Source organism: Nansenia antarctica, assembly GCF_963989245.1.
Source record: "Nansenia antarctica genome assembly, chromosome: 8".
Lineage (NCBI taxonomy): Eukaryota > Metazoa > Chordata > Actinopteri > Argentiniformes > Microstomatidae > Nansenia > Nansenia antarctica.
Genome location: NC_137678.1, coordinates 60,135,681 through 60,163,636, shown reverse-complemented (window position 1 = coordinate 60,163,636; position 27,956 = coordinate 60,135,681). Strand labels below are relative to the sequence as shown.

At 41.8% G+C, this 27,956-nt stretch overlaps 1 pseudogene across 1 annotated transcript; it reads right to left on the bottom strand.

The window, feature by feature from the left end:
* Positions 1-1,102: 1,102 nt before the first annotated feature.
* Positions 1,103-27,956, bottom strand: LOC308164520 (NAD-dependent protein deacetylase sirtuin-3, mitochondrial-like; annotated as a pseudogene). Its single transcript has 4 exons — positions 27,877-27,956; positions 5,038-5,221; positions 4,274-4,506; positions 1,103-1,170 (listed from the first exon to the last, which is right to left on the bottom strand). The product of its transcript is annotated as an NAD-dependent protein deacetylase sirtuin-3, mitochondrial-like (transcript).

Below are 27,956 nucleotides of genomic sequence, written 5' to 3'. Positions count from 1 at the left end.
GTTTTGGGGACATTGTTTAGGTAACAGATTATAGAATGTTCTTTTATAAAATGTTCCCACAATGTTACATGATAACAAAGGAAGGACATTTTCAAAGCAACATTCGATAATGTTTTCAGGATGTTATTGATGCCTCAGATCACAAAACGTTTTTTCTAGAATGTTCCTGTAATGTGATATGTAAACAAAGGAAGAACGTTTTACCTGCAACATTCCAAGGATGTTTTGGGGACATTGTTTAGGTAACAGATTATAGAATGTTCTTTTATAAAATGTTCCCACAATGTTACACGATAACAAAGGAAGAACATTCCCAGCTAGGATTTTTTTGTTCTAAAAATGTTCAAAGAATGTTACCTAGAATGTTCTCGTAATGTTTTCAGCGGGAAGTTTTCTTTAAGTTCCCAGAATGTTCTAGGATAATGTTCTCTAAAAACATTTTTTAAATGTTGTGTGATAACCTTCTTAAAATGTTAAGTGACAACATTGCTAGAACATTATGCCCTAATGTTCTTGAAAATGTTTTCAGCTGGAAGTTTTCTTTAAGTTCCCAGAATGTTCTAGGATAATGTTCTCTAAAAACATTTTTAAAATGTTGTGTGATAACCTTAAAATGTTAAGTGACAACATTGCTAGAACATTATGCCCAAATGTTCTTGAAAATGTTTTCAGCGGGAAGTTTTCTTTAAGTTCCCAGAATGTTTTAGGATAATGTTCTCAAAAACATTCTACAAATGTTTGGTAATAACCTTCTTAAAATGTGAGTTGACAATATTGCTAGAACATTACACCTTATGTTCTCAAAACATTTTCAGCTTAAGTTTTTTGTTTGTTCCCAGAATGTTTTAGGATAACGTGCTCTAAAAACCATTCTAAAAACGTTTGCTTATAACCTTCTTAAAATGTTTACTGAAAACCCTGTTAAAACATTATGCCCAAACATTCTTAAAATGTTTTTGGGATGTTATTAAAAATTCAAGTTTCAGACTTGCACCAATAACCGAGGAGGCTGAGGACGTGGCAGACCAATCAAACGACTCTGATTAGATTTCAGACCAATCAAACGACTCTGATTAGATTTCACTAAGCCTGACTGAGATGTTCAGTTCACCTCCGTGATCGGGCACAGGTAGACGGGTTTAGTTGAAGACAGCACAAGGGAACGGGACACTGTGGATTAAACGGTAAGGTTACAATAACTGTTTTTAATTGATTAACGTTACTTTGTATGGATACATTTACTTTCTTGACCACAAACTAACCGTTAATGCGAATAACGTCGAGCGTGTGTGTTGTCAGACAAATAATGCACTCTAGAGCACATCAATACTACCATCTGTTGCTACCAAGAGCCCCAGAGAGACCCTGAGCTCCAGGAGGTTTATGACCCACTTAGGTCATAAATCTGTCCTCGGACAGACTAGTAGTCTATTCCAGCGACACGAAGGATTGATTGATTGATTGAAAACTTTATTAGAAGATTTGCAGAAGTAGGTACATGACAGTACATATTACATACAAGGTCAACTAACAGGATAAAAACCCAAGAAAGCCACTGGCTTATTTCAATTGGGGTCCTTGATTCTCAATTCATCGTTACATGTAAGACAGACAAAAAACTAGTACTATCTACAAGATAATACAGACAAATAACTATTACTATCTACAAGATAAACATACATCCATCATGGGAAGAACAATACAACAAAACATAAGGTATGTACAGCGGGTAGGACAGGTGGGGACATACACCACAGGTGGGGGCGGGGGACAAAACACAAAGTATGTACAGTGGGTAGTTCGGGTCTTTTAATCAGATTTTTGATTTAGAGGGTCCAGTTACGGATTGCAGCCTCCTGTAAATGTTTTTTGAGAGTGGTTTTGAAGGTGGGCAGTGTTTTGCACTCCTTTAAGATTATAGGAAGGGCGTTCCACATTTTTACTGCATAGTTTGCAAACGAGTTTAACCCCTTGTATGTGGTGCACCGCGGTTGAACGTGGTTCGTGGAGCTTCCTCTGGTGTTGTATGTGTGGACGTTGTTCACTTTTTGGAAGTATGTTGACAGGTACTTGGGTGTCTTTGTGGTGTAGCGTATCTTGAAGACCAGGCCCAGTGCAAGCTGCTGCACTCTGTCAACTACTCGTAGCCAATCAAGGCTAAAAAAATGAGCAGCGGTTAGATGTGTCCTAGGGTTGAGGCCTAGCAGAAGCCTAACCAGTTTATTTTGGGCTGTCTGGAGTCTTGTTTTATGGGCCTTTGTGGTTCTATAGTACCATGATGTTACGGCATAGTCGAAGTGACATTGAATGAGAGCTCCTGATAGGGTCCTCAGTGTGTTTTTACTGACAAGTGAGGATATCCTATACAAGAATCTAGTTCTATGGTTCACTTTTTTGATTACTTTTGCTGCCATTTTATCTCCGGAAAGATTTGCCTCTAAGATGGAGCCCAGGTATGTAATATCCTCTTTTCTTGTGATATTAATGTTACCCACTTTTATTTTAAAATGTTCAGCCTTTCTGAGTTTAGATGGGGATCCGTATAGGATGGTTTCAGTTTTACCTAGGTGTATTGATAGTTTATTGTCAGCTAGCCAGATGCAGATTCTACTCAGTTCAGTGCTTAGCGCTGAGGGACGAGAGGGACAACTCAGACGGTGGAAACGAACAGAGTGCTGAAGCGAAGACCTCACGAGTGATTATTAAGTTTATAGCTGTGTCGGAGGGCAGACATTACACCTTAAATCTGCTACAATTCTCCCTGGTCGTGAAGAAGTTGAGCAGGTCGATCATAACAACTTTATAAACGTGGAGATCGGTGAATGTTACATGAGCGCAGGTAAGGAAACATGAGCGTCTCTGTAATGCAGCTGTTTCATTCACCTGAAATGTCCGTGATGCTCTAAGTTACGTCGGAAGTGTTTCAGAAATCTCATTCTTAATTAATTGACGATATCATTTGTCATCATATCATATTGTTTATATTCATATTTTATTAAAAAAAAGTGAAGGTCTTGAAGATACAGATGACAGACTCGCATACAAGTTCACACACATGAATATGTATAGTTTTCAGAGACAAATAACTGGGATTCGTACACGCTCAATTGCATAAGCATCTTGTTTATTTTGTTTATTTATTGGAAGGATCCCCATTAGCTATGCCCATAGGCATGAGCTACTTTTAGTGGGGTCCACATTTAAAACATACATTACAAATAACATTTAACATGTAAAACATACTTAAATTACAAATATAAAACATTAAAATATATCATACATCATACAATTTTACATTTGGCATAATATAAAACACTTATATATCTAATTGGAGTCCACATTTAAAACATACATTACAAGTAACATTTAACATATAAAACATACTTTAAATTACAAATATCAAACATTAAAATATATCATACATTATACAATTTTACATTTGGCATAGCCTAATATAAAACACTTAAATCTCTAGTTACATAAAAATAGAACAAAATTACAACCATGTTAGAGATGACTACACATTTCCATCTAGTGTCACAAGTTTGCTGTACCCAGGTGTTTCCTTATCTGCTTTTTGAACATACGTTTACTCAGGGTTCGAGTTATAAGCTGAACTCTGTGGGGGTCTCCAAAATAACAGTGCGAAATGTTCTCATGCACGCGCGAATCATGCCCACACAGCGATGGGACTTACAAGTTTTAATTAGCTATAGGCAGTAGCGGATTAACATTCATTCATTCATCTATCCATCCGTACACTCCTTCCTAACACTCATCCATCCATGCATGCATTCATTCATCCAGCCAACCCAGTCATCTAACCATCCTAGCCATTAAACCAGTAATTGTATCTTAAAAGCAGAAGCTTTTCAAACTTCTGGTCAGAGAGCCTGTTCCTCTTTGGAGTGAAGACGAGCTTCCCCAGGCTAAACAGTCTCTCTACGGGGGCGCTGGATGGAGTGGCTGCATTGTATTTGAGTGAAATGTTCTTTATCCGTGGAAATCCATTAAGAGTGTCCATCCCTCGTCCTCCTGATTTGAGATAATCCACAACTTCACTTTCAGCAGTAGCAGAGGGGTCATCCTCATCCTCAAAGGAAAAGAACTCCTCTATGGCTGAGTCAGTGAGTGTTGGTGTGCTGGTAGTACCTGTTTGCTGGTCTTCGTCTTGGACACTTTTCCGGCACTCACACACACACAATTTCCTGTGTAAAAATATTAAATTGTCCAGATTTCTTATTATAAGACTAATAATTGAGATCAAACTTACTTCTCTCTAACCCGTCGATATTCTGTGTGTACATCCTGAGGAGCTGACCCTTGTCGTGGAGGAGTCGTACAAAGTAGTGTGTCAAGTTGGGCTGGTAGTTCCCGGGGTAAAGTTCTTTAGCCAGGGCAAAGAAGGGCTTGGGGTTGTGGTGAAAGAAGTTGATCTCAAATATGGCTTCTGCATAGGGCAGGTCGTACTGTTGGAGGTTGTCATAAAGACCACTGCCGGGGGACCTGTTAAAGGAGGGAGTTTTTTTTTTTTTTTTTTTTACATGAGAGGCCTAGTCACATAACGTCTCTCCCAGCGATAAGTCAGTGAGTGTGTATCTGAAAGGAATGGGTAGATATAAGCAGGACAGTAGCGGACTCAGGCTGTTTGAAGGGCAGGGGGGGCGAAAATAAAAAAAGGGCACCTACTGCACAACATGGGACCCCATCAGTGCACATGGTCAAGTTTAGACCATTGGAAGGGCAGCCAATAGGGCACATCCTCTAATTTTGCCACTCAAAAGGGCACTTTAGTGCGACGTTTTTCAATCGTGGGGGCACCAGGAGGGGCGGTAGCCCCCCCCTGCCCCCCCCCTGAGTCCGCCAGTGAAGCAGGATGCTGACAATTGCACAAAGTCTATTGGAGGGCAAGGTAGAGCTACATGCGTACACCTATCCAATCACCTCAGATCTAAAAGTGTCTAGGAAGCTCGGCAAGGACATAAGTATGAGGAGCCAGGAGGGTGTGTGGAAAGCCTTGTCTCTATATCCTGTCACCTGAAGTCTGGTATGCCACTAGGGGTGCTGATGCCCGCCCCTGCCATCACCACGATCCTTTTGTACTCTCGCTCTCTGATGTTCTTAGCGATATCCTCCAGGGTCTGCTGCTGCTTGGAGCCCCCCCCCCCCGCCACCCCTGGAGAACAGCCCTCGGGCCCCATCCCACCAGAGGCCGTGGCGCCTGTAGGGAAACATGGAAGAAGTCATTAGAACCAGAGGAACCAGGTTTCCAAAGTTCAAAGAAAGCTGGCATAGAGTTGGTCGGGTGTGACAAATTATGGACCAGAATGCTATTATTATTATTATTATTGTTATTATTGTTATTATTATCATCATTATTATTGTTATTATTATTGTTATAATTATTATTGTTATTATTATTATTGTTATTATTTTTATTATTATTATTGTTGTTATTATTATAATTATTATTGTTATTATTATTATTATTATTATTATTGTGAGGTCAGAATGAGGTTCTATGCTTACCTCCAGAGGGCAGGTAGTAGTGGTTGTTGAGCACCTTTGAATCTCTCTGTCCTGTCCTGAGCTGAACACAAACCCTTCTGCCTCTGATCAGAACTTAGCTGTTGTTGGCCTAGAGCGACATAAGATTTCTGTAGATGATTCGCAATGCATCCTGGAATCAAGGGGTAGCGTACCCATATGGCTTCAAAGCTAGTCTGGTCCTGAAATCGCTCGAAACGAAGTCATAGTTAGCCCTCGAAATGAAGCCATGGCTCGATGAAATATGAATTGGGACAGCCCTACCCCTAAACGTGAACGCGCAAATCGAGCCATAGGGGTGAAAACGAAGGGCTAGGGGTGAATTGGGACGGGGCCTTAGTGGCCATGTACAGACCTTCTGCAGCTGAGATAGGTACCATTATGACGGGCTAAGTTAGGGATGAAATGGTTGACAGTACGGGGACATTTTGACACTAACTTGATGGTGGACGACCGAGATTATGACCCACAGTTCCAACAATTACTAAGGCGCATCAAAGACAAGTGGCCAAAGATAATTGATTGGAGCAAAGTCCAGATGTGTACTCAGAAAGGAGAGGAACTGTTCGAGGACTATTATGTCCGTTTAGAGAAATGTTTTATATTACACAGTGGTGTAGCTCGGGATGATAATAACTACTCCACACTACTGAAACCTGCACTTGTAAATGGACTAAGACCGACTTTGAGTGAGCAAGTGAGACTGGCCTGCATTGGGTGGGAGACGGGGACTAGGGATGGACGGTTTTTCGGTTAAACCGAAAACCGGGGTTTATAAAAAATAGAAACGGTTTTTTATCAAAACCGTCTGAAACCGGATTTTTTTTTTTTATTTTTTTTTTTTTTTTTCCTATGTTGTTCAAAGAATAAAACTGGAACATGTCACATGTTTGTCGTGTGTGAAAATAACAATGATACAGTCTGAATCTGCCGCGCAATGAGTGAGAGGTTTGGTCAGTTGTGAAGAATAACTGAGGATTAATATCTAATTGGGATTATATTTAAGGGTAACAAATCACTCTATGGGAAAGATAGTTGCCTTCAGTTATTGGTAGATAGGAAAGGTTTTTTACAATTACTCGCTTACATTTATTTAATAAGATCATTTTCGCTGCTCTCTGTAAAGCGCATTGGGTCACTTTTGTGAGAAATGCGCTATAGAAAGAAAATGTGATTTGATTTGATATCAATCAATCAATCAAACTTTATTTATGTTCTATAGCACAAATCATGCATTGAATGTAACTCCAAGTGCAGTATTTACTAAACCACAATATAATAAAACAAGAGCTATACGGATCAAGAGTGTTTGTGCACAGCACCACTGTGTGTGAAGGCGCTACTGAAAGTGATGACAGAACGCATGTCTCAGAAGATACGCGGTCACTTAGTGACGCAAAGGTAGTTCTGTATTTATCTCTAGTACATTTATTTTGAAAGCTCTATTTTGACAGCTCTACCATGGGCACTTTTATTTTGATGGGGCATTCTTTGTTGATTGACTTACGACAGTTCAGGACGAGTCAGTCTCGCGGCATGTGGTTTTTATGAAAAGCTTTAAGTATGTTCACTGCATAATTCTAAGTCTAATATTTCAGTGATTATTGAGCAGTATTCAAATATTTAAATACATTGAGCAGCAGCTGAAACTTTGTCTAAGAACCAAGATATTGAGAAAGCAGTTCATTCAATGAAGACGCTGTTCCAAGAGATGATCTTCCGTGCAGGCGAGCACCCTGGATCAGCGGAGCTGGTGTGTTAAGAGTTCATGTGTTTTCATGTATGGTGTAGCTTACAAAAGTCTGCCTTTCCACTTATATTTGTGAAACTAAGTAGCCTAAATGTGTTGCGACTGTGCTTACGGTGTTTTAATGGTGTTCGACATGAGTGTATTGTAGCAGTAGGGCTCAATTATTAGATTTTTTTTTTTTTTTTTTTTCGTTTTTTTTTTTTTTTTTTCCTTTCGTTTTTCGGTTAACCGGAAAACCGCGGTTTTAGTCTTTGACGGTTTTTCGGTTTCAATAATTGGAAACCGTCCATCCCTAACGGGGACCCTAGAAAATTTGATAGCTCACTGTAAACATGCAGAAAGATTACACCTTACTATAGCGGGGGAGGCTCATAAAGTGTCTACACAGGATCAGGTGCGTCAACAAGCTGCACAAATTAGATTTTATGAAGGACAAGAGGAACATTCTAGAGAACAGCATAGACAGCCACAAACAAATAATAGGCAGCAGGTTGTTAAGGATTTTGCATGTTATAATTGTGGTAGGGGCGGCCATTCCTACAGATCCTGTCCGACGTCACAAAGGTTTCCTAACCATGGGAAACAGAAACATACGACTCATCGACACAACTCATACAGACACAGAGACAATCAGAGAGGACAACATCAGACCAGGAACGATTGGGGTTCAGCGCCTCCTACAGACATAACCATGAATAGACCACAGGGCGATACACATCCATTATGACTAAGCAGGGGGGAAGGAGACACAAGAGAGTACGAAGGGGGAACAAACAGAAACTACCCAGCTAGATGACAATCAAGATATTGTAAACCAAGAGACGTTGGAACAATGTGTTATTTTGCATTCTTTTCCAAGTGAAAATCCCCTTGTAACTCTCTGTGTGAATGGTGAAAATCTCATTTTCCTTGCAGATACAGGGGCTCATTCATCAGTCATTCGGACAGGTGTGATGAAGAAGGTCCCTGGTTTATCTGATTTGTCTGAAAAAACAGTGGGAGCCTCCGGTGTCCCGATCTCAGAAAAATTGACCCTTCCTTTAACTGTTGTTGATGGGGAAACTATGGTTCAGCACTATTTCATCTATTCTAGTTGTTGCCCTATAAATCTGTTGGGTAGAGATTTGTTATGTAAACTAGGTATCTCTATGTGTTGTAACCAGGATGGTGTTACAATAATCAGAGAGGACAAAGACATGCCCCGACATCAATTGTTTTCTGAGCCTCAGATTAGCTTGACATATTCATGGGACCTTAATGTTCAGAAAGAGACACCTCAACTTAATGAGTTGTTTTCCAAGATAAAAACATACTGGCCCTGTGATGGAGGATTTAAGCCTCACTCAACGTTGCATTGCACTGCATGTATCTCACCATTGACACAGAATGACGATTTTGAGAAGATTTGGTTATCATTATCAAATGAGAACCTTGTATGCAATATGTTATATGTCAGTTCTGATGTAGCAACCCTCTCCGTCTGTCTGACAGCGACACAAAGGAAGCTATATGATGTAAATAATGATGTCCCACATATCTCAATTGCTAATTCTGAGTTTGTCAACAGACAAGATACAGGAAACTGGTTGAAGGGAGTTATGCAGATTACTGATTGGCAGGTAGAAACCTCACAGATGAGATATTCTCCAACGAAGGGAGTGAGATGTTTTCCCTGGCACTGGACAGTACCAGTACACCGTGGAATACACGGACAATACCACAACTCCATATTTGTTAAAACACTCACTGACATCAAAGATGATTCATTTGTACTACAGGGGTTGCCAGAAACTTTATGGGCTAAAGACAAATTCGACATTGGTCGAATAAAAAACGCTAACCCTGTTGTTGTTCACCCAAAAAGTTATTTCCGCCCACGCCGCGCTCAATATCCTCTTAAAGCAGAGGCAGAAGAGGGTATAGCTAAGGTACATGCTTCGCTGGTAGAAAGGGGGGCTATAGTACCATGTCTAGATTCACCTTGTAACACCGCTATTCTGCCTGTCCGGAAAGCCAATGGCGAGTGACGTTTTGTCAAAAGATTTGAGAATTGTGAACGATGCAGTTCATGGAAATGCACCTATTGTTCCAAATCCTGTTACCATACTGTCATCCGTGCCTGCCACAGCCACACATTTTTCTGTGATTGATTTGTCTAATGCGTTCTTCAGCATTCCAGTCGACCCGGGCTCAAGAGAATGGTTTGCTTTCACTTTTCAGGGGAAAAGATGGACATGGGCAGTTATGCCCCAGGGATATATTGACTCACCTACTATTTTTTCAACAGAACTAGCTCGAAATTTGGAGGGATCTGTTCCTCCCTGTGGGAGTATCCTTGTACAATATATGGATGATCTATTGTTGGCATCTGCCTCAAAAGATTCATGTGCCCAAGACACAAGGGCATTATTGTTGTATCTAGCAGAAAATGGTCACAAGGTGTCAAAACGAAAACTTCAGTTGGTAAAGCACCAAGTGACATATCTAGGTCATGTGATAACAAAAGATGGCAGAGCGTTGGCAACTAGCCGTGTTGAGGCTATTCTTGCACTACCCTTGCCCACAACCAAAGCCCAAATGATGTCACTACTAGTAGTCCTTGGGCCAAACCCCCAAATTGAACATTTCACTACCAAATTCTGGGCAAATCCTAGATGTGATTTTCTTATTCCTATACATCCCTAGATTATGTTTTGATATGATAGACCTTTTGGATTGGCAGCTTATTAGTAGTTATCACCTCGTAAAGGTACGGAGTGCTTTTTTCAAAACCGGAGTTTTGCCTAGAAAAGTCCCCTGCCATATCCTGCTCCCCTTCGCATGATTCGCGCCTAGCTGTGCTGTGATTGTGATAGAGACATGAGCCCTTTCATGTTCTTTATGCGCCTGAGTCTCCTAAACACGTAGAGACAAACCCCGAGTCGATCAATGATTCCTACGATGAGCTATGGTAACTTTACCGCACCTACCCCCTACCGATGAATGCCTAATTTTTGCGGTTTTCCGGAGGTATTGTGCGGTAGGTGCGGGAAAGTTACCATAGCTCAGCGTAGGAAGCTCTGATCGACTCGGGGTTGGTCTCTACTTGTTCAGGAGACCCAGGCGCATAAAGCTAACCTGGCTCATGTCTCTATCACAAGCACAGCCCGAGCTATGCGCGACTGACGCGAAGGGGAGCAGAATATGGCCGGGGACTTTTTGATGGGTAAAACATTTTACCTAATAGATATCACCATGAAACTTCCCCAGTTGATTACTTACATTGAGACAATAATTTTTTGTATTACAAGTTTTCAGAAATGTTCTGTTTAAATATGCAAATGATGTATTATCTACTTAAAATATGAGTTAATTTGCATATCTTTAAAGAACATTTGGACCACAGATTGGATAAAGACAGTAATTAATTACTATACATCCCTAGAATATTATTTGATGTGATAGACCTTGTTGGACCTTGTTGTTAGTAGTTTAATACCTTATCCCCTCTTAAAGTATGGACTGCTGTCATTTAAAATGTGTGTTAGCCTACGTTCTGTACGGGAGTGGACCCGAATGCAGGACACTGAGGCGGAGGCAGATGAACAGTTACATTTATTTAGCCCACAAGGCAGTGAAAGCTGTAGGTGTATGGAGTCCGGTGGTAGGTGTGGTCCAAAATTGGGAGATGTTTTCTGATTTCTGCCGCCCTCAACAAAGTTCTCCATAAGTCCAGGTTTTGGGGTGACACCAGGTTTGAGTTGGAGTCATCATCAGAGCAGTGGATGATGCTGTCCATCATCAGAGCAGTGGATGATGCTGTCCATGATCAGAGCAGTGGGTGATGCTGTCCATGATCAGAGCAGTGGGTGATGCTGTCCATGATCAGAGCAGTGGATGATGCTGTCCATGACAGAGCAGTGGATGATGCTGTCCATGATCAGAGCAGTGGATGATGCTGTCCATGATCAGAGCAGTGGATGATGCTGTCCATGACAGAGCAGTGGATGATGCTGTCCATGATCAGAGCAGTGGATGATGCTGTCCATCATCAGAGCAGTGGATGATGCTGTCCATGATCAGAGCAGTGGATGATGCTGTCCATGATCAGAGCAGTGGATGATGCTGTCCATCATCAGAGCAGTGGATGATGCTGTCCATGCCGCTTTCTTGGCAGGTTGCTGCTGCATTCACCTGAAGTTGGATCCATCATTAGACTTACACTTACTGCTGATGATGTGGGTCTCTGAAATAGAGGAATACATCTAGTTTGACATTAAATTACCAACCTTATTCTAAACTAAAATATTGTCAGGGTGCAGTAATTGGGGCAGATCTCATTACAACTTAGAGGGGCTACAAACAAGGAATCTTCTGTAAATGTAATGTAAATTAAGTTACATTAATATTACTACAATATAAAACCCTGTCTCAAGCCTGGGTACACAACAGGCTACTTTGCTAGTTTAGCTAGCTAACTAAAGTGTTATTAACTATAAATAATAATAATGCATTTTATTTGTATTGCACTTTTCATTCAAAAGAATTTCAGAGTGCTACAGAGTAAAAAAAACTAAAACATAATAAGTTAAAAACATAGTAAAACAACTCAAAATAAATCACAAAAATGAACACAGTTCAACAGTCAAAGGCCTGTCTTAAAAGAGTCCAGGCTCTGTACTGCCCATAGCTGGCTAGGAAGGCTGTTCCACAGGCTCTGTACTGCCCTTAGCTGGCTAGGAAGGCTGTTGCACAGGCTCTGTACTGCCCTTAGCTGGCTTGGAAGGCTGTTCCACAGGCTCTGTACTGCCCTTAGCTGGCTAGGAAGGCTGTTCCACAGGCGCTGTACTGCCCTTAGCTGGCTAGGAAGGCTGTTGCACAGGCTCTGTACTGCCCTTAGCTGGCTAGGAAGGCTGTTCCACAGGCACGGCAGAGCCGAACAGAAGGCTCGGTCCCCCATGGTGCGGAGCCTGGTATTGGGGACCTGGAGGAGCAAACTGTTTGAAGACCTGAGGGTGCGGGTGGAGGTTTGTGGAGTGATGAGTTCATGTAGATAGGGAGGTGCGTGTCCGTTGATGCATTTGTGGGTGAGAAGAAGGACTTTGTAGTCAACCCTGAATGAGACAGGGAGCCAGTGTAGTGAGTGTAGAACAGGGGTTATGTGCTTGTATTTGTGGACTCTCATCAGGATCCTGGCAGCGCTGTTCTGGATGTATGGCAGCTTCTGTATGCTTTTGCCAGGAATCCCGATGAAGAGCGGATTGCAGTAGTCAAAGGCATGGACAAGTTCTCTGCATCTGACAGGGTTAGAGTGGGACGGAGTTTGGAAATATTTCTGAGATGATAGAAGGAGGTTTTGCACAGGTGTTTTATTTGGTCACTGAAGGTCAGGTGAGGGTCAAACCTAACCCCCAGATTTGAAACTGAGGAGGAGAAGAGGATGACTTGACCCTCGAAGGTGAGCTGTGATATGGGCGAAGACTGAACCTGGTGTGGGGTGCCAACAAGACGAGCTTCGGATTTGTTACTGTTTAACTGAAGGAAGTTGTTGTTCATCCATGCCTTTATCTCCTCAAGACAGGTGGTGAGACATGACATGGCTGCAGAGGGGCTTGGGGTAGTTTTAATGTAGAGCTGTGTGTCATCAGCATAACAATGGAAAGACATCCCATATCTGGTGATGACACGACCGAGGGGGAGCATGTAGGTGATGAAGAGGATGGGGCCGAAAACTGACCCCTGTGGAACACCACAGGTAACAGGGAGAAGTCTGGACTTGCATCCTCCCAGTGAGACGTATTCAGTCCTGCCAGAGAGATAGGACTGAAACCACTTCAGTGCAGAGTCTGAGAGTCCAATGGTGGTGTGGAGGCGCTCTAGGAGGATAGTGTGATCCACCATGTCAAATGCTGCTGTCAGGTCCAGGAGGATGTCATTAGCAGTTCATTCGTCACCCTTAGCATAGCCGTTTCTGTACTCTGTGGGCTGAGCGAAAGCCTGACTGAAATCTTTCAAACAGGTTGTTGTGTTTGAGGTGATCCTGGAGTTGGGAAGCAACTTCCTTCACTAGCACCTTGGACAGGAAGGCAAGGTTGGTGTATGACTTGAGCAGAGCAGTGGGAATGGGGTCCAGGGCGCAAGTGCATGATTTAATTCCTCTAAGGATTTCCATAATGTGGCTCTGTTGAACCTCTGTGAAACATGGGAGAGATGGCAAACTCCCAGGCGAGGGGTTGGTAGCAGAGGGAGACAGAGAGGAAGAGCTGGGCATCAGAGAGCGAATGTTGTTGACCTTGGATCTGAAAAAGTCAATGAAGCTGTTACATTGCTGCTCTGTAGCCTCAGTAGTGGGAGATGGTTGTGGCTTCAGGAGATGATTTATGGTAGAAAAAACTAGCTAGCTAGTTATAATAATAATAATAATAATAATAATAATAATAACTTGCATTTACATAGCACCTTTCAGGGAACCCAAGGTCGCTTCGTTATCTAACCAGTAACCAGCTATACATTACCACTAACTCTAAACTAGCTTGCTAACTTACCTCTAAATATGGATCTGGCTGGGGCTAAGTTAATTTATTTGAGGAGGTAAACACACACTTTATTTGTTTTAAGCACTTTGTTTTAGATTGTTATTCTGGAAAACTATGTAAATTAACGCATATTTTAAGTAGATAATGTATCATTTGTATATTTAAACATACAAATTCAGAAAACAATAAATGTACCCATCCATGGGTTTGACCTTTCATCTGACTCCGCCTCAGTGTCCTGCATTCGGGTCCACAAGTCCCCTGCCATATTTTGCTCCCCTTCACGTCAGTCGCGCATAGCTCGGGCTGTGCTTGTGATAGAGACATGAGCCAGGTTAGCTTTATGCGCCTGGGTCTCCTGAACACGTAGAGATCAACCCCGAGTCGATCAGAGCTTCCTACGCTGAGCTATGGTAACTTTCCCGCACCTACCGCACAATACCTCCGGAAAACCGCAAAAATTAGGCATTCATCGGTAGGGGGTAGGTGCGGTAAAGTTACCATAGCTCATCGTAGGAATCTCTGATCGACTCGGGGTTGGTCTCTACGTGTTTAGGAGACTCAGGCGCATAAAGAACATGAAAAGGCTCATGTCTCTATCACAACCACACCACAGCTAGGCGCGAATCATACGAAGGGGAGCAATATATGGCAGGGGACTTTTCTAGGCAAAACTCCGGTTTTGAAAAAAGCACTCCGTACCTTTACGAGGTGATAACTACTAATAAGCTGCCAATCCAAAAGGTCTATCATATCAAAACATAATCTAGGGATGTATAGGAATAAGAAAATCACATCTAGGATTTGCCCAGAATTTGGTAGTGAAAAATGGTTTGGCCCAAGGACTATAGGGACGTTTGGCTATTGCAGAGCCTGGATCCCTGACTATGCGGAAATCACACAACCATTGTCTGATCTAGCCCATGGTAAGAAGCTAGCACCCTCAGACAAAGTAACCTGGACTGATGAAATCAGACTGGCACTCACTCAGTTGAAACAAAAACTGTCCTCGACTCCCTGTTTAGGATTGCCTGATTATGACAAGATTTTCCATTTGTTTGTATGTGAAAAAGGAGGTTTCATGTCAGCAGTTCTGCCACAAAAACATGGGGACAGATATAGACCCGTGGCGTACTATTCTAAGAAGCTTGACAGTGTTGTTAAGGGACTGGTGTCCTGTCTGAGAGCAGTGGCGGCTACCACTGAAGCGGTTCTAGGATGTGTTGATGTTGTAGCAATACGACCACTAATTGTTCATGTCCCACATGCTGTCGCCGCTTTGCTTTAAGCTTTAAGTAACTTGGTTAGAGTGTAACACAACATTTCACTTTTCTATTACAATTGTATGTCTTAATAACAACTGTATGCGATAAACGATAATTGTGTATGAGGAGTGTAGTCGCAGCACGTGTGTGCTAGCTTAGCTTAGCTTAAGTAGATGGCTGCCTAACATAGGTGATCATTGTTAGTTAACCCTGTAGCACGTGTCTGTGCTAGCTTAGTTTAGCTTCAGAGGTCAGAGTCGCTAGTTAGCTCAACTCACCGGTGTCGTCGTCGTGGATGGTCTCAGAGACGACATCCACTCCCCTTCAACGTGTGTGGTCTCCGTCTCCGTCCCAGTGTTTCATCCATAGCGGCGAAATTAATCCAGTTTTTAAGGATTCGAGCCGCTGGTGCTTTTCTGTCTTTTAGCCTTTGAATAAGGCCGCCTGGGGGCTCTTCCACCGGCACCTCGCCTGTCGACTGTTCCGTCAAATCCTGCCTCCTGAAGTTTGTCACACACATTATTTAAATATGTCGTTATTTCGACGACGTATTCCATTATATTTTAATATGTATTCCTTCATAATTTGAAGGAAGACTGAGGTCTCTTCCTCGCTCCAAAAGTGCTGCTGCACCTTGTTCGTTGACGATCAAATAAAGTTGGATGGAATCAAAGCCTGTGTGTGTGCGTCACCCCTGACCTTTCCAAACACGCGGTGCAAACACGTGATTCTCTGCCCCTATCAAATCTGTGCGTGTACTTTTCAAATCGCGTAAGAAAGCAAAAAATGTAATCAACAAATCACTAAATAAGTTGAATTGATCTTAAATAATGTGAATTAAAATAATATATAATAAATAATAGATTTTATAAAAAATAAATTAAAAAAATACAAGGTAAACTATATAGGCATCAAGAACAATAACATAAAATGGATGAGAATTAAAAAACGGAGCATTAATGCAAGGATAATAGTTAATGTAATTTTGGAATCAATATCTTTGTTTTTATAGGGTCTCTGATTTGCATAGGAATCAAACAAGATAAAACACTTTTTGACCTATCATTTTTTACTTACAGGCACTTTAGGCTATTCAGAATGCACTCCCGGCCTTCACGATGAGCATAAACAACGAGTGACATCTCTGGGAAGTTGATAAAACATTTAATACAAGTACAATTAAATAGAAAAGTACAAAATAGTTTAATACAAGTAAATACAGTGTATTAAATATGAAAACAAGTAAATTGTATAATAAATATTAATTAATTAAATAAATAGAACAAATATATCAAATATATTATTAAATATATTAAATTATTATACAATTTCATTTTTATCTTTTTAAATATGTAACAAATCATTAAATATTAGAACAAGTAAATAGTATAATAAATATTAATTAAATAAATAGAATAAATATATAACAAATATATTACATTATTAAATATATTAAATTATTACGGTATATACAATTTCATTTTTATAAAATATGGGAGGGAACTGAACGAGTCATGCCACAGCATGACAGCCGTTTATGTAACAAATAATAAAAAAAACTGTACAAAAATCTAAGTAAAATCATAAATCATTGTCTTTAACAGCGTTAACTGCTGCGGTCTGTGCATCTTTATCACTTTGCACTGCCTTGTGCCACGCCAACAGAAAAACGTCTGTCATGCTGTGGCACGACTCATTCAGTTCCCTCCCGTTCCCTCCCATATGCTTGAAAGCAAGCTTGGTGGCTCTCTGAACCAAATTTTTCACTTCAGCCTCTGTGGAGGTTGGCAGGATCTTCCTCTCGGCCCGTTTCTTGAGAGCATTGAACATGCTGTATCTGCAATCGAAAAAATACAGATATTAATGACTTGCATGTTTCCTCAAAGTGGTGTGAAACGGTGTGCAATGGGCTTTGAAGTAGATTTTCTCTTGGTTGGTGAGACTATAGTGCGGAGGCTACTCTGCCCTCGCAGTTAAAAGACGGATTCACCCATTTTCAACCAGCTTTCTATCATTACATTTTAGGTTTTAAATGGGTAATAATAATGTTATACACACTAGCTGTGCTCTGGTCCAATCAGAGTGGCCTGTGGGTGCCCTGCTCTGGTCCAATAAGAGGCATGGGGAGTGGCCTTGGAAAGGGGGAGAACCCCACTGCATTCTGGGTGTTGTATTGTTTCTGCCATTTCTGTACAAGGGCATTTTGCCACGTGGCATTGTTTTGACCAGGAACAAATGGTTAGGACCAGGTTTGCGTTCACAAAATGCTCTTCTCCACCTTTGTATATATTTTTATCACACACCTCTGACGACTCTCCCTCTGCTCTGGCCGAATCTGCTCAAATTTGGAACAAGGAGTCGTCCTCTCCTCTCATCCTCTCTCCTCTCCTCTCCAGAAACATCTGCTTCTGGATGACACAGGTGAGTTTATCATTATAAGGGTAAGGGAGAAAGCTTAGTTCTGTAGGTCGCGCACCAGCGAGAGGCGGGAATTACTCAGATTAGCTCACGCGCAACTCTGTTCCATAGTAACCTTAGCAGGTACAGCCAGACATTATCCGAGCTTCGGTGCAACACCATAGAGATAGTTTTGCTCTAGATAAATATAACATTTTGTAGCCTATATAATGCGTCGGACTCGTTCGGATCGCTTGGACAAAACTCCCCCCCTGTTAAGAATAAGAGAACATACAGTTGGTAGGCTAGTAGTAGTAGGCCTATATTATTTTTAACATCTAAACTGTCTTGAGACATTCCAACGTTTATGTCTCAAGACAGACACTGACACTACTTCAATTTAAGACAAATTACTTTGAGATATGGTTTATTATCTATAAGTTGGCTGAGTGGGATCATTACAATGTTGCTGTCCACCTGTTGTGCTTTTCTTGTGTTGTGTCATGTTTGACGTGAGATTTATATATCTGAAGGGCATCCAACGAACCTTGCACTCCACAAAGTCCTCATTTGTTATGTTGAGTTTAGGGGATAAGCGTTTAACAGTTACTACTATATGGTAATGTCAAATTGGCATTGCCTCACTTGATCGAATTGGCTGTATTGGTATTAAGATTTGCCTTTGGGTAATGAATGTGTCAGTTTGTATGGAGAAAATGTCATCCCCAGCTTTGTCAATCTAATCATAGGTGCCTACAGATTCTGTCTAGGCCTATTGATAAAATATTGCTTTTTGTGCCTTGCTTGCTAGTTCAGAGTGACAGGGAATCTGACTTTGATGACAATCATAACGGTCATGATGAAGAGCAAGAGGTGCCTCATTCAGAGGGGGAGATGGACAGTGATCAAGCCCCTGAGCCAGAGGAAGAGGAGGAGATGGACATTGGAAATGCTCATGACAATGGAGTGGTAAACTGCTATTGGCAGTCTTGTTGTTGTTGACTATTATGGTTTTGATAGGGATGTGATCTGCTTGGGTGTCTCTACTCATCACTTATCTTGCCCCTTCAGCCAGATCCATATCCATGGAGATCTTTCACAGAAGCAGCCCTGAGCTTGTTTTTTGAAACCTCAGGAATTTCAGAGGCAACATTTTCAAGTTTACTTGAAATCATATCACATGAGAGTTTCAAGAAGGAGGACGTCCCACCTAATGTCAGTGCTCTCAAGGTAGGCTATAGTGATACAAGTAATTTTTCTATGCTAATGAAATAGCTATCACTATAAGACCATATACTGTATTTATGTAATTCCACTGCTATTCCTTATTTCAGAATATCAGAAAAAAAACTGCCTACGGTGCCTATTAGTGTGCATGGAGAAGATTCTTCTTTTTATTATTTCGACATGGAGAAAACAGTGGCAAAAACTTTGGAGAACAACAAGCATATGGCAAAAATGACTTTTGTGCCAGTGACCGACTGCCATTGAGACGCCTGTAACTCCAGGCTATTTCATGAGAGCAAACTCTTTGGAATACAATGTATTGGCACCAATGTAGGGAAGGTAACTGCCCTTAAATGTGGTAAATAGCGCCCACCCAAAAAGATGCATGTCATCAGTTTGTGTAACTTGATTCATTTTTCATATTTCAAGGTAACTGCCCGTGACATAATCAAAATCAACATCGACCGCAGATCGCGTCTTGCAAGAGTGGAGTCCATAGCATTTGACAGCTCCATCCAGGATCTAGTGCTCAGGTGCAGAATACTTTTCCGTGGCCTTGAGATGAGGAATCATCAACAGTTCCACAGTCTAACACCTGTTAGAGAACAACTATTTATATCTGATGCATTTAAGTCCATCAAAGTGGATACTGTGGTTCAGAAAATACCTCAGATTCCACAGTTCACTGGCTACTACATATACAGCAACCACTCTGCCACTGCATTTGAAGAGCCAAGCAGCAGATACATCAAAGATGTAGCAACTCTCCCTGCTCATTGTAGTGAAGGGCAGCCAGAAAGAGAACTACCCACAGGTAGGCTAAAAAGCTTACCATGATATTGCACTACTGCTTTTCATTGGCACTGTTAAGTCATAGTTTCATGGCTTATCAAATATGATAGGTTGCTGTGAGTAAGCTGAACAAGAACATGCATGAAGTAATGGTTGCCATAAAATTGTTTCGTTAAAGGGGTACCAGTTCTGCCACTCTACATCCATTTATATTTTGATGGATTTGGGCTGTACAGGAGGAAGTACCATTCCACTAACGGAATGTACTTTTCAGTCGGTAACCTGCCCCGCTCTGAGGCGGCAAAAAGGGAGCACATGGGCATCATAGGCCTTGGAGAACCAGGTAGCATAATAATCAGCACATTTTAACAAATGGTTAAAATGTCTAAGTCATGGTTCATGTGAGATTGAGATATATCTTCTTTCCAAATCAGGGACATCATTTGAGCAGTGCATGAATGCCATTTCTCCATACATACGCAGACTACAGGAGGGGTATTATGCAAACTGCCCTTACTATGGAGGCAATGTGTTTGTATGTGGAGGAATTGGGGAGATCAATGCCGATATGCCCCAGGCAAACCACTGTGCAAACTGTTTGTCTTCCACCGCAAACAAACGGTTAGATTCAGTATAACTTCTCTGGCCATTTGGTCTTCTTGGTTATGTACATTGTGTGAAATCTTTCAAATGCATCCCTTATTAAAATGATGTCTCTCTTAGATGCAGAATTTGCACAGTCGACAATGCCGACCTCTCCAACCCACAGATTGCCAGTGAAGCACCCCGCAGAACAAAGTCCAACACCAACATCATTATCGCTGGCATGTCTGAGATGGGTGTAGTGGAGAGGAAACGACAAGAAACAGAGACTGGGACCTTGTTCAGCCAAAACAACCTGCTTTTCTCTGATGACATTGTCATTGAACCGCACATTCAGGTAAATGTTTTAATGTAAGCTCTGTCTATACATGCATGTTACCTATGCCTAATGAAGCTCAGAGCAAGGTATATGTTTTTGCCATGTTGCTGGAAATGGTTGCAACTAAGAAAAACATACTAATGGACTGAAAATCTCCTGTTCTGCCTTGTGTTAAAAATGATTCAAATAGAAAGCATATAATGATAAAACCATGTAAAAGCAATACAACTGTTGGCTTTGTATTTTGTTACAGACAAGAATCGATCACTTCCACTTAGATGCCCTTGGTGTTGGAAGACTCCAAATAAGTCTAATTTGTGGCAACATCAAGACACAATTGCAACTGTTCGTATCCAATCTGATTGTTGCAATTGACAGACCACACTGGCTCAAGCAGGTAAGTCACAGTTATACATTTTGACGCTGGTGTATTTAATTGTTAAAGGAACAGTTTACCCAAAAATGAAACTTGTGTCATCTCCTCACCGACATGCCACTTGAAACACAGGTGCAGTTTGTCCATATAACACACAGGGAGGTTGCCAGCACTACTTGAGTGAAAGCTAGTCCCCATTGACTTCAGTAAAGAACAACCAAAGTCAATGGGAACTAGCTTTCTCTCTAATAGTCTGCCTGTTTGTTATATGTGACACCCGCTGGTAATTTGGTCCTCTTCTCTGCAAATCCTGAATTGCGCTAGAATTTGTTGGTTTTTTTCTCCATATTACGGAAGTTGAAGTGAAGAACACACTTAATATAACAAGCAACTGTTTTAAGATCACTAAATAGTACATTTTTGTCATTAAAGTCCATGTCCTGTGAGAAGTGTGAACAGCTCTGAATGAAATTGCATTACACACCACATTATACTTTCAGCTCCCAGATGTTCATCACTTGGCATGTGCCACTGGCTGTGAGGTACTCCATCTCATTCAGATGTGGCCCATCATAGCCAGAGATGTCATGTGTTGCCCTGAGGCATTTACAGCAGCCTCTGCTGAATACATTGGCCGCAACACCTGCCGACTAGTGACTAAAGCCAACATCTTGCTGAGTGGATACTTGGCTTTGATCCGATCAGCTAGTTTGACGGATGACGAAGCAAGGCAACTCCAGGTCGAGATATGTGACCACCACAAACTTTTCGAGAGGGTGAGTTATTATTGATATCATTATTATATATATATTATTTTTCTTACAGGATTTTGCATCAAAACAGTGTGGTTTGATTAGATATTAATTCATATTAACATATTAACTCATATTAACACCATTTAGCAGAAGTAAGTACATTTTGGTGTCATATTTTCTTTAAGATATGGAAAGCAGATGTTGCAAACCGTGCCAACATTCATTGTGGGTATCACACTGGAGAGCAAACAGATGTGCTGGGCCACCCCATGATTGGAGACTGCAACCGCTTTGAACGATACCACCACAGGGTCAAGGACATGGCTAAATGTAACTACACATACAGTATTTAATTTGCAAGGCCATATAGGTGCTTAAAGCTAATTGTTTTATATGAATGTTGTACTTCAGTCATCGCTCACAAGAATGGTGTTAGTATGGAGAAGACCATGGTCAAGAGGATTGCAGTCTTGGATTCCATCACCACATTGTCAGCACCCAATCATGTGGCAGACAATACACCTGTACACGGGCTGCCAGGCTATGCCCCTGTATACAGAGCATCTGGTTCAGTCGCATTAGTATCGGCCACTGATCTTCGGCAAAGACGAGCGCTTGGTAGGAACATCTACTTCAAAATGTGTTTATTTACTTAAGTAACTGTATTATCTGTATTTATCATGTACAGTATTATTTCCTGCATGTCAGTTATACCAAAGATATCTAGAATGTTGGTACCAAAATATAACTCGTTCCAAAACAGGCTTAAGGCAGCATGGAAACGAGGTGTTGCCAGAGCTGTCAAAACTACAGGTGTCCAAAAATATGCGGCAACCTGATCTAATGGAGAGGATGGAGAATAGAATCCTGACACAGGAACAGGTCTTCCTCGGACCAAAGGTATGGTAGGGTGGGGTTGATCATAAATGTATTAATTATTTCAATACAATATTTAATACAATTAATTATCAAATAAGTCAGTATTAACTTCTTGTAAGAGAGCATTCTTTGAATCATATGCATGCTGTTTTATTTCCTAGGTTTGGAAAAGGGGAAAGCCTGTCATCCAAAATATTGACAACCCTCTTGCTGGGCAAGCAGCACAGAGGAGACACACTCAATATCAGAGTGCAACATTGTCCCCTGAAACATACAAGTATATTATATCAATGTGTTTCTATGCAGTATCAATAGCATCTAATTTAGATTTTTTATTTTAGTTGTTTATCTAAAGAAAATAATATTTTAAAATAATGAATTATCTAAAATAATACATTAAAAACAATCTAAATAATATGCTATTATCAATAGCATACCCCTTTTATAATTAGCATACTGAATTTCGTTCTCAGATTTGATATAAAGACTATCAGAGTTGGGTCATTTGTGGAGACAACCCCAACCCAACTCAACCCAACCCTACTTGGTGAAGACAGGAACCACAGGCAACCGGTGAAAATCACAGGCATATGGGCTACCATGTCAGGTAAAATAGTCTTACTGAAAGACCTTGTATAAAAAATATTGATGGGAATCTATAGCCTACCTTAATACTTGATGTCTTTTATTTTCAGAGAATCCACAGCTCCTGTTTGAAGGGACCGTGTTCCTGCCACTCCACAGAGATCCCCCCTGACAGGCTGTGAAGAGTACAAGGAGGGAGCAAAGCTTCTCTTCCCACCCTCAGCCATCACTGACACCCTCCTGTTCCTACATCATAAATGTTTTTGGGAACCACGCCAACTTGTTGGGATAGGTATGAAGTCAACTGCCACCAATGGGCAATGCTGTGAAATTGTTGATAAAAGAGTAGTCCACAACATCAGGAACACATGCTACCTGAAGAATAGGTTTCTCCACTCTCATATGGAGTAACTCTCCCATGTCACACTGTGATGGTGGTCATTGTAGTCTGTCTGGGATGGAGGATGTCAGTGTAGTCTCTTTCAGAAGGACAGTTTAGTCTCTCTGTGGTGGAGGGGAATCTTGGGGGAGTTGTTACACAACACATTCTTGTTTATTTATTTATTTGTATTTTACATAATTAGAGTTAGTAGATTTGTGACAGCCCCCCAGTGTGTCTGAATTGGAGTCCTACTATACTGTACTTCCAAATGGTTTAGCATGGGGGGTCAGGTTCAGTACTAGATTTGGGCCGAGGTCCAATAGTGTCCTACCTACAAAAGGTTTTGTACATATAATAATTTTGTTCATATAATAATGTTGTACACATAATCATTTTGTTCCTATTTATAATAGTTCCTGCAATTTCCTGTAAATGTCTTTATCAATTAGTAATCCACAGTATGATTATGTATTTGTGTATGTTGTTTTTTAAATAATAAAATGCTGAGACAATACTATGACATTCATTGTGTTCTTCATATTTCCAAGACATCTCAAGACATCTCAAGACATCTTCATATTTCCAAGACATCTCAAGCCATCTTAAGACATCTTCATATTTCCAAGACATCTTAAGACCCATGTCTATAGACACGTCCTTAGACGTGTCTCAAGACGTCTTGACAAATGAGTCTTAAGATGTCTCGAGACAAGGTGATGGCTGGGTATGTTTAGACATAGTGGACTGTTGTTGAGTCCTAGGGCTTGATCTATCTAATAGAGGGTTCATCACACAGTTCAGATCGCCTCCTAAAATAAGATGGTGAGTGTTCAAGTGTGGAAGGGACGATAGCAGGTTGCTGGCAAAGCTTGCATCATCCCAGTTGGGAGCGTATACATTTACTAAAAGTACCGGTGTTTGGCAAAGGGTACCCGCCACAACAACACATCTGCCTTTTGTATCTACCCTGACCTCCGAGACCACAAAATTAAGTATTTTATTAATTAAAATAGCTACACCTCTCGACCTACTATTGAGGCTCGAGTGAAAGTATTGGCCTACCCAGTTACTACGTAGTCTAACATGATCTGACAGCCGAAGATGAGTTTCCTGCAAAAAGGCTATATCTGCCATCCTCTTTAATCGACTCCAGCAGGAGGTTGGCATCACCGACACCGCCTTGTCCTGGTTCAAGCCTTACCTCAGCAATAGAACCTATGCCGTCCACATAGCAGACAGCTCCTCCAGACAAGCCAACCTCACCTGTGGGGTCCCTCAGGGCTCCACCCTCGGCCCTAACTTGTTCTCCCTCTACATGCTCCCCCTCTGTCTAATCCCTCAACGCTACCAGATCTCATTCCACTGCTATGCGGACGACACCCAGCTTTACTTATCAATCAACACTGACGACCCCGCCGATCTGATGCGCCTGATGGACTGCCTCCACGATGTGAAGGAGTGGATGGCCCAGAACTTCCTACAGCTGAATGAGAGCAAGGGGGAAATCCTCCTCATCGGCAACACCACCGCCATCACTCAGCTCAGCACCAACATGGGAAGCCTGTCCACCCTTGTCAGACCACATGTCAAGAACCTCGGTGTCATCTTTGACTCCGAGCTCAACCTTAACCGACAAGTGAGCTCCGTCGTGAAGTCATGTTTCTACCAACTACGTATCATAGCCAAGATCAAGTCCTTCCTCACCCCCAGTGACCTGAGGAGGGTCGTCCTCATGCTAATTTCATCTAGGCTCGACTACTGCAACTCACTCTATGCTGGACTTCCTGATAAGACCATCTACCGCCTGCAGCTAGTCCAAAATGCCGCTGCCAGGCTGGTGTCAGGCACTAAAATGAGGGACCACATCTCCCCTGTCCTCATCTCCCTTCACTGGCTCCCAGTAAAGAAGAGAGTGAAGTTCAAGATCTGCACCTTTGTCTACAAAGCTCTCAACAGTCTCGCCCCACCCTACATCAAGGACCTCCTAGACCTGTCTTCCACCTCAAGGCCCAGGCTCAGGTCCGACGCCCAACTCAGCCTGAGGGTCCCCCGCACCAACCTCAAGAGGAAGGGTGACCGTGCCTTTGCGGTGATAGCACCGACCCTGTGGAACGCGCTCCCTTCCGCCATCAAGTCTGCCCCCACTCTGGACTCCTTTAGAGCCAAGTTAAAAACCCACCTCTTCGTCAATGATGTTCCCTAAGTCTACTCCCTATTTGTTGTAAATTGTATCCCTTGAGATGTTCATTTAAGTAGTCTGTATCTGTTTGCTTTCTGTGTTCCTTGTCCTTGTCCTTGTCTTTATCTGTTCCTTTACCCGGGCTGCGCCCCGGGCCGATGTAAAAGTTGGATGGGGGGCGCATTATAAATAAAATTAACATTAACATTAACATTAACATTAACATCTGCTTTTAGACGTTTTAAGTGTAGAAAAACCTTAGATCTTTTGACTGGACCATTCAAGCCTTTCAAATTCCATGATAGGAACCGAACATTTGAGTATTTATCCTTATTGCCTAAATTGGTCATATTGTGAGTGTAGCAGGTAAGTAATTGTAAGCATCCTTACAGTGAGTGTAATGCCTTTGCAAGGCCTACTTCGATTGAGTCTTGGAGAGCGAATGATTCCTTGTTTAACAAAGCAGATGACAAAACAAAATAGATGGGGTAAAATAGGTACAGAAAGAAAAGAAAGAAAATGAATAAAAAGAGAAAGCAAACAATAAAACCTCTGGTGTGAGTAGCACTTTTCTGCAGACAGTCCCTCCCCAGTCCCTAAGTCTTCTTCCCCAAACGAAAAAGACAGAGGGAAAAAACATCCAAAATGTTCCCAGTTAACGCAACTCTTATACATTCTAACCTTAAAGCACTAAGGGTGGCTCCCAGAGTACAAGAAAAACAACAACAAACAACAAAAAACCAAAAAGAAACAGTGTCAATATGATGAATGAATATAGCCCATATCCAGTGTCGCTAAAACAGAGCTGCCGGGGTTCAGAATATATGCAACACACAAACACACACACACAGCAACACACACACACACACACACACACACAGCAACACACATACACACACACAGCAACACAGACACACAAACAGCAACACACACACACACATACACACACACACACACAGCAACACACACACAGACACACACAGCAACACACACACACAGCAACACGCACACACACAGCAACAAGCACACACACAGCAACACACACACATACACACACACACACACACACATACACACACACACACACACACACACACACACACACACACACACACACACACACACCTGCCTATGCATGTATGCACCCGCCGCGTGAATGATATGCGCGCGTATAAACGCACGCCCCTTTAGATATGTCACTGCTCCAGTGTTATTTTAGTTCTAGGTAGCCTATCATACAAGAGCTATCCGGCTATAGATGAAAAGTAATAAAGGCGTTTGAAGCGTCAATACTGTTAAGCACACGCACACACATTCAATCAAAGAAGGAAGTAGGTCCGTAATACAGCATCACGCAACGTCAATTCAAACACATGCACACCAACACACACATATTAGCAATAGGAGAAAGTATACCCGAAATACAGCGCTATGTAACGTCAACTTAAGCATGCGTCAAGGTAAGAAGTAAACCCATAATACAGCGCTATGTAACTATGTAATAACAACAGTCAATGAGTTGAGCAATCCCTGAAATTAGCTCAGAGTTAGCTGGATAATGACCTGGGGACTGTTTACTCACGTTATCATCATCCTATGAAGCCTATGGAGAGTCTGAACGGTTTTCAGTGATTAATTAAACTGGTCCGTGTATAAAGTGTTCAATCGAATCAGGCATATAAGTTCGGTTATAGGTCCAATTGTCCTCTCATAGTATCGCAGTTCAAAAAAGCGATGCAGCCTCCCGGTGAAAAATAAGCACAGTATAAACAAAACATAGAGCTAGCCAGCCCCGGTGGCTTATGATCAGGGTCATATACATTCAATCCTTCGTGTAACGTTATTACGGGGCAAAAAGAAAAATGGTTAATGCTATATAGAAGTTAGTTAGGCTAAGCATAGCTTTAACTTTATACTAGCAGTCATGAAGGTAATCGTTTTCTCTTGCGGTGTCAGCTACAGAATAGCTTATGCTCACCGCATATGGCCATATACTAGTCAGCATCCCCGCCACCATCCGCTCCTGCGGTTGGTTATAAAACCGTTGTGCTTCTGGGGCAGTCTTGAAGTCGTAGATTTTGTCCTTGAAGTCCACTTTTAGAAGAGCAGGATAAATTAGACAGAACTTGACCTTCTTCTCGTAGAGCAGTGATTTCACTCGGGCGAATGATGCACGCTGCTTGGATGTGTTGATGCTGTAGTCTGGGAAGAATGGTACTTTACGTCCACGCCATACGAGCTGATTACGATCGCATCTCAGAGCCCGGGCTTTGTCCTGGTAGTAATGGAAACGGACAATCATCACTCTGGGTTGTCCAGTGGGTCCAGGGCGTACTTGGCCAATCCGATGTGCACGGTCCAGCACGGGGGGAGTTGGATAGACAT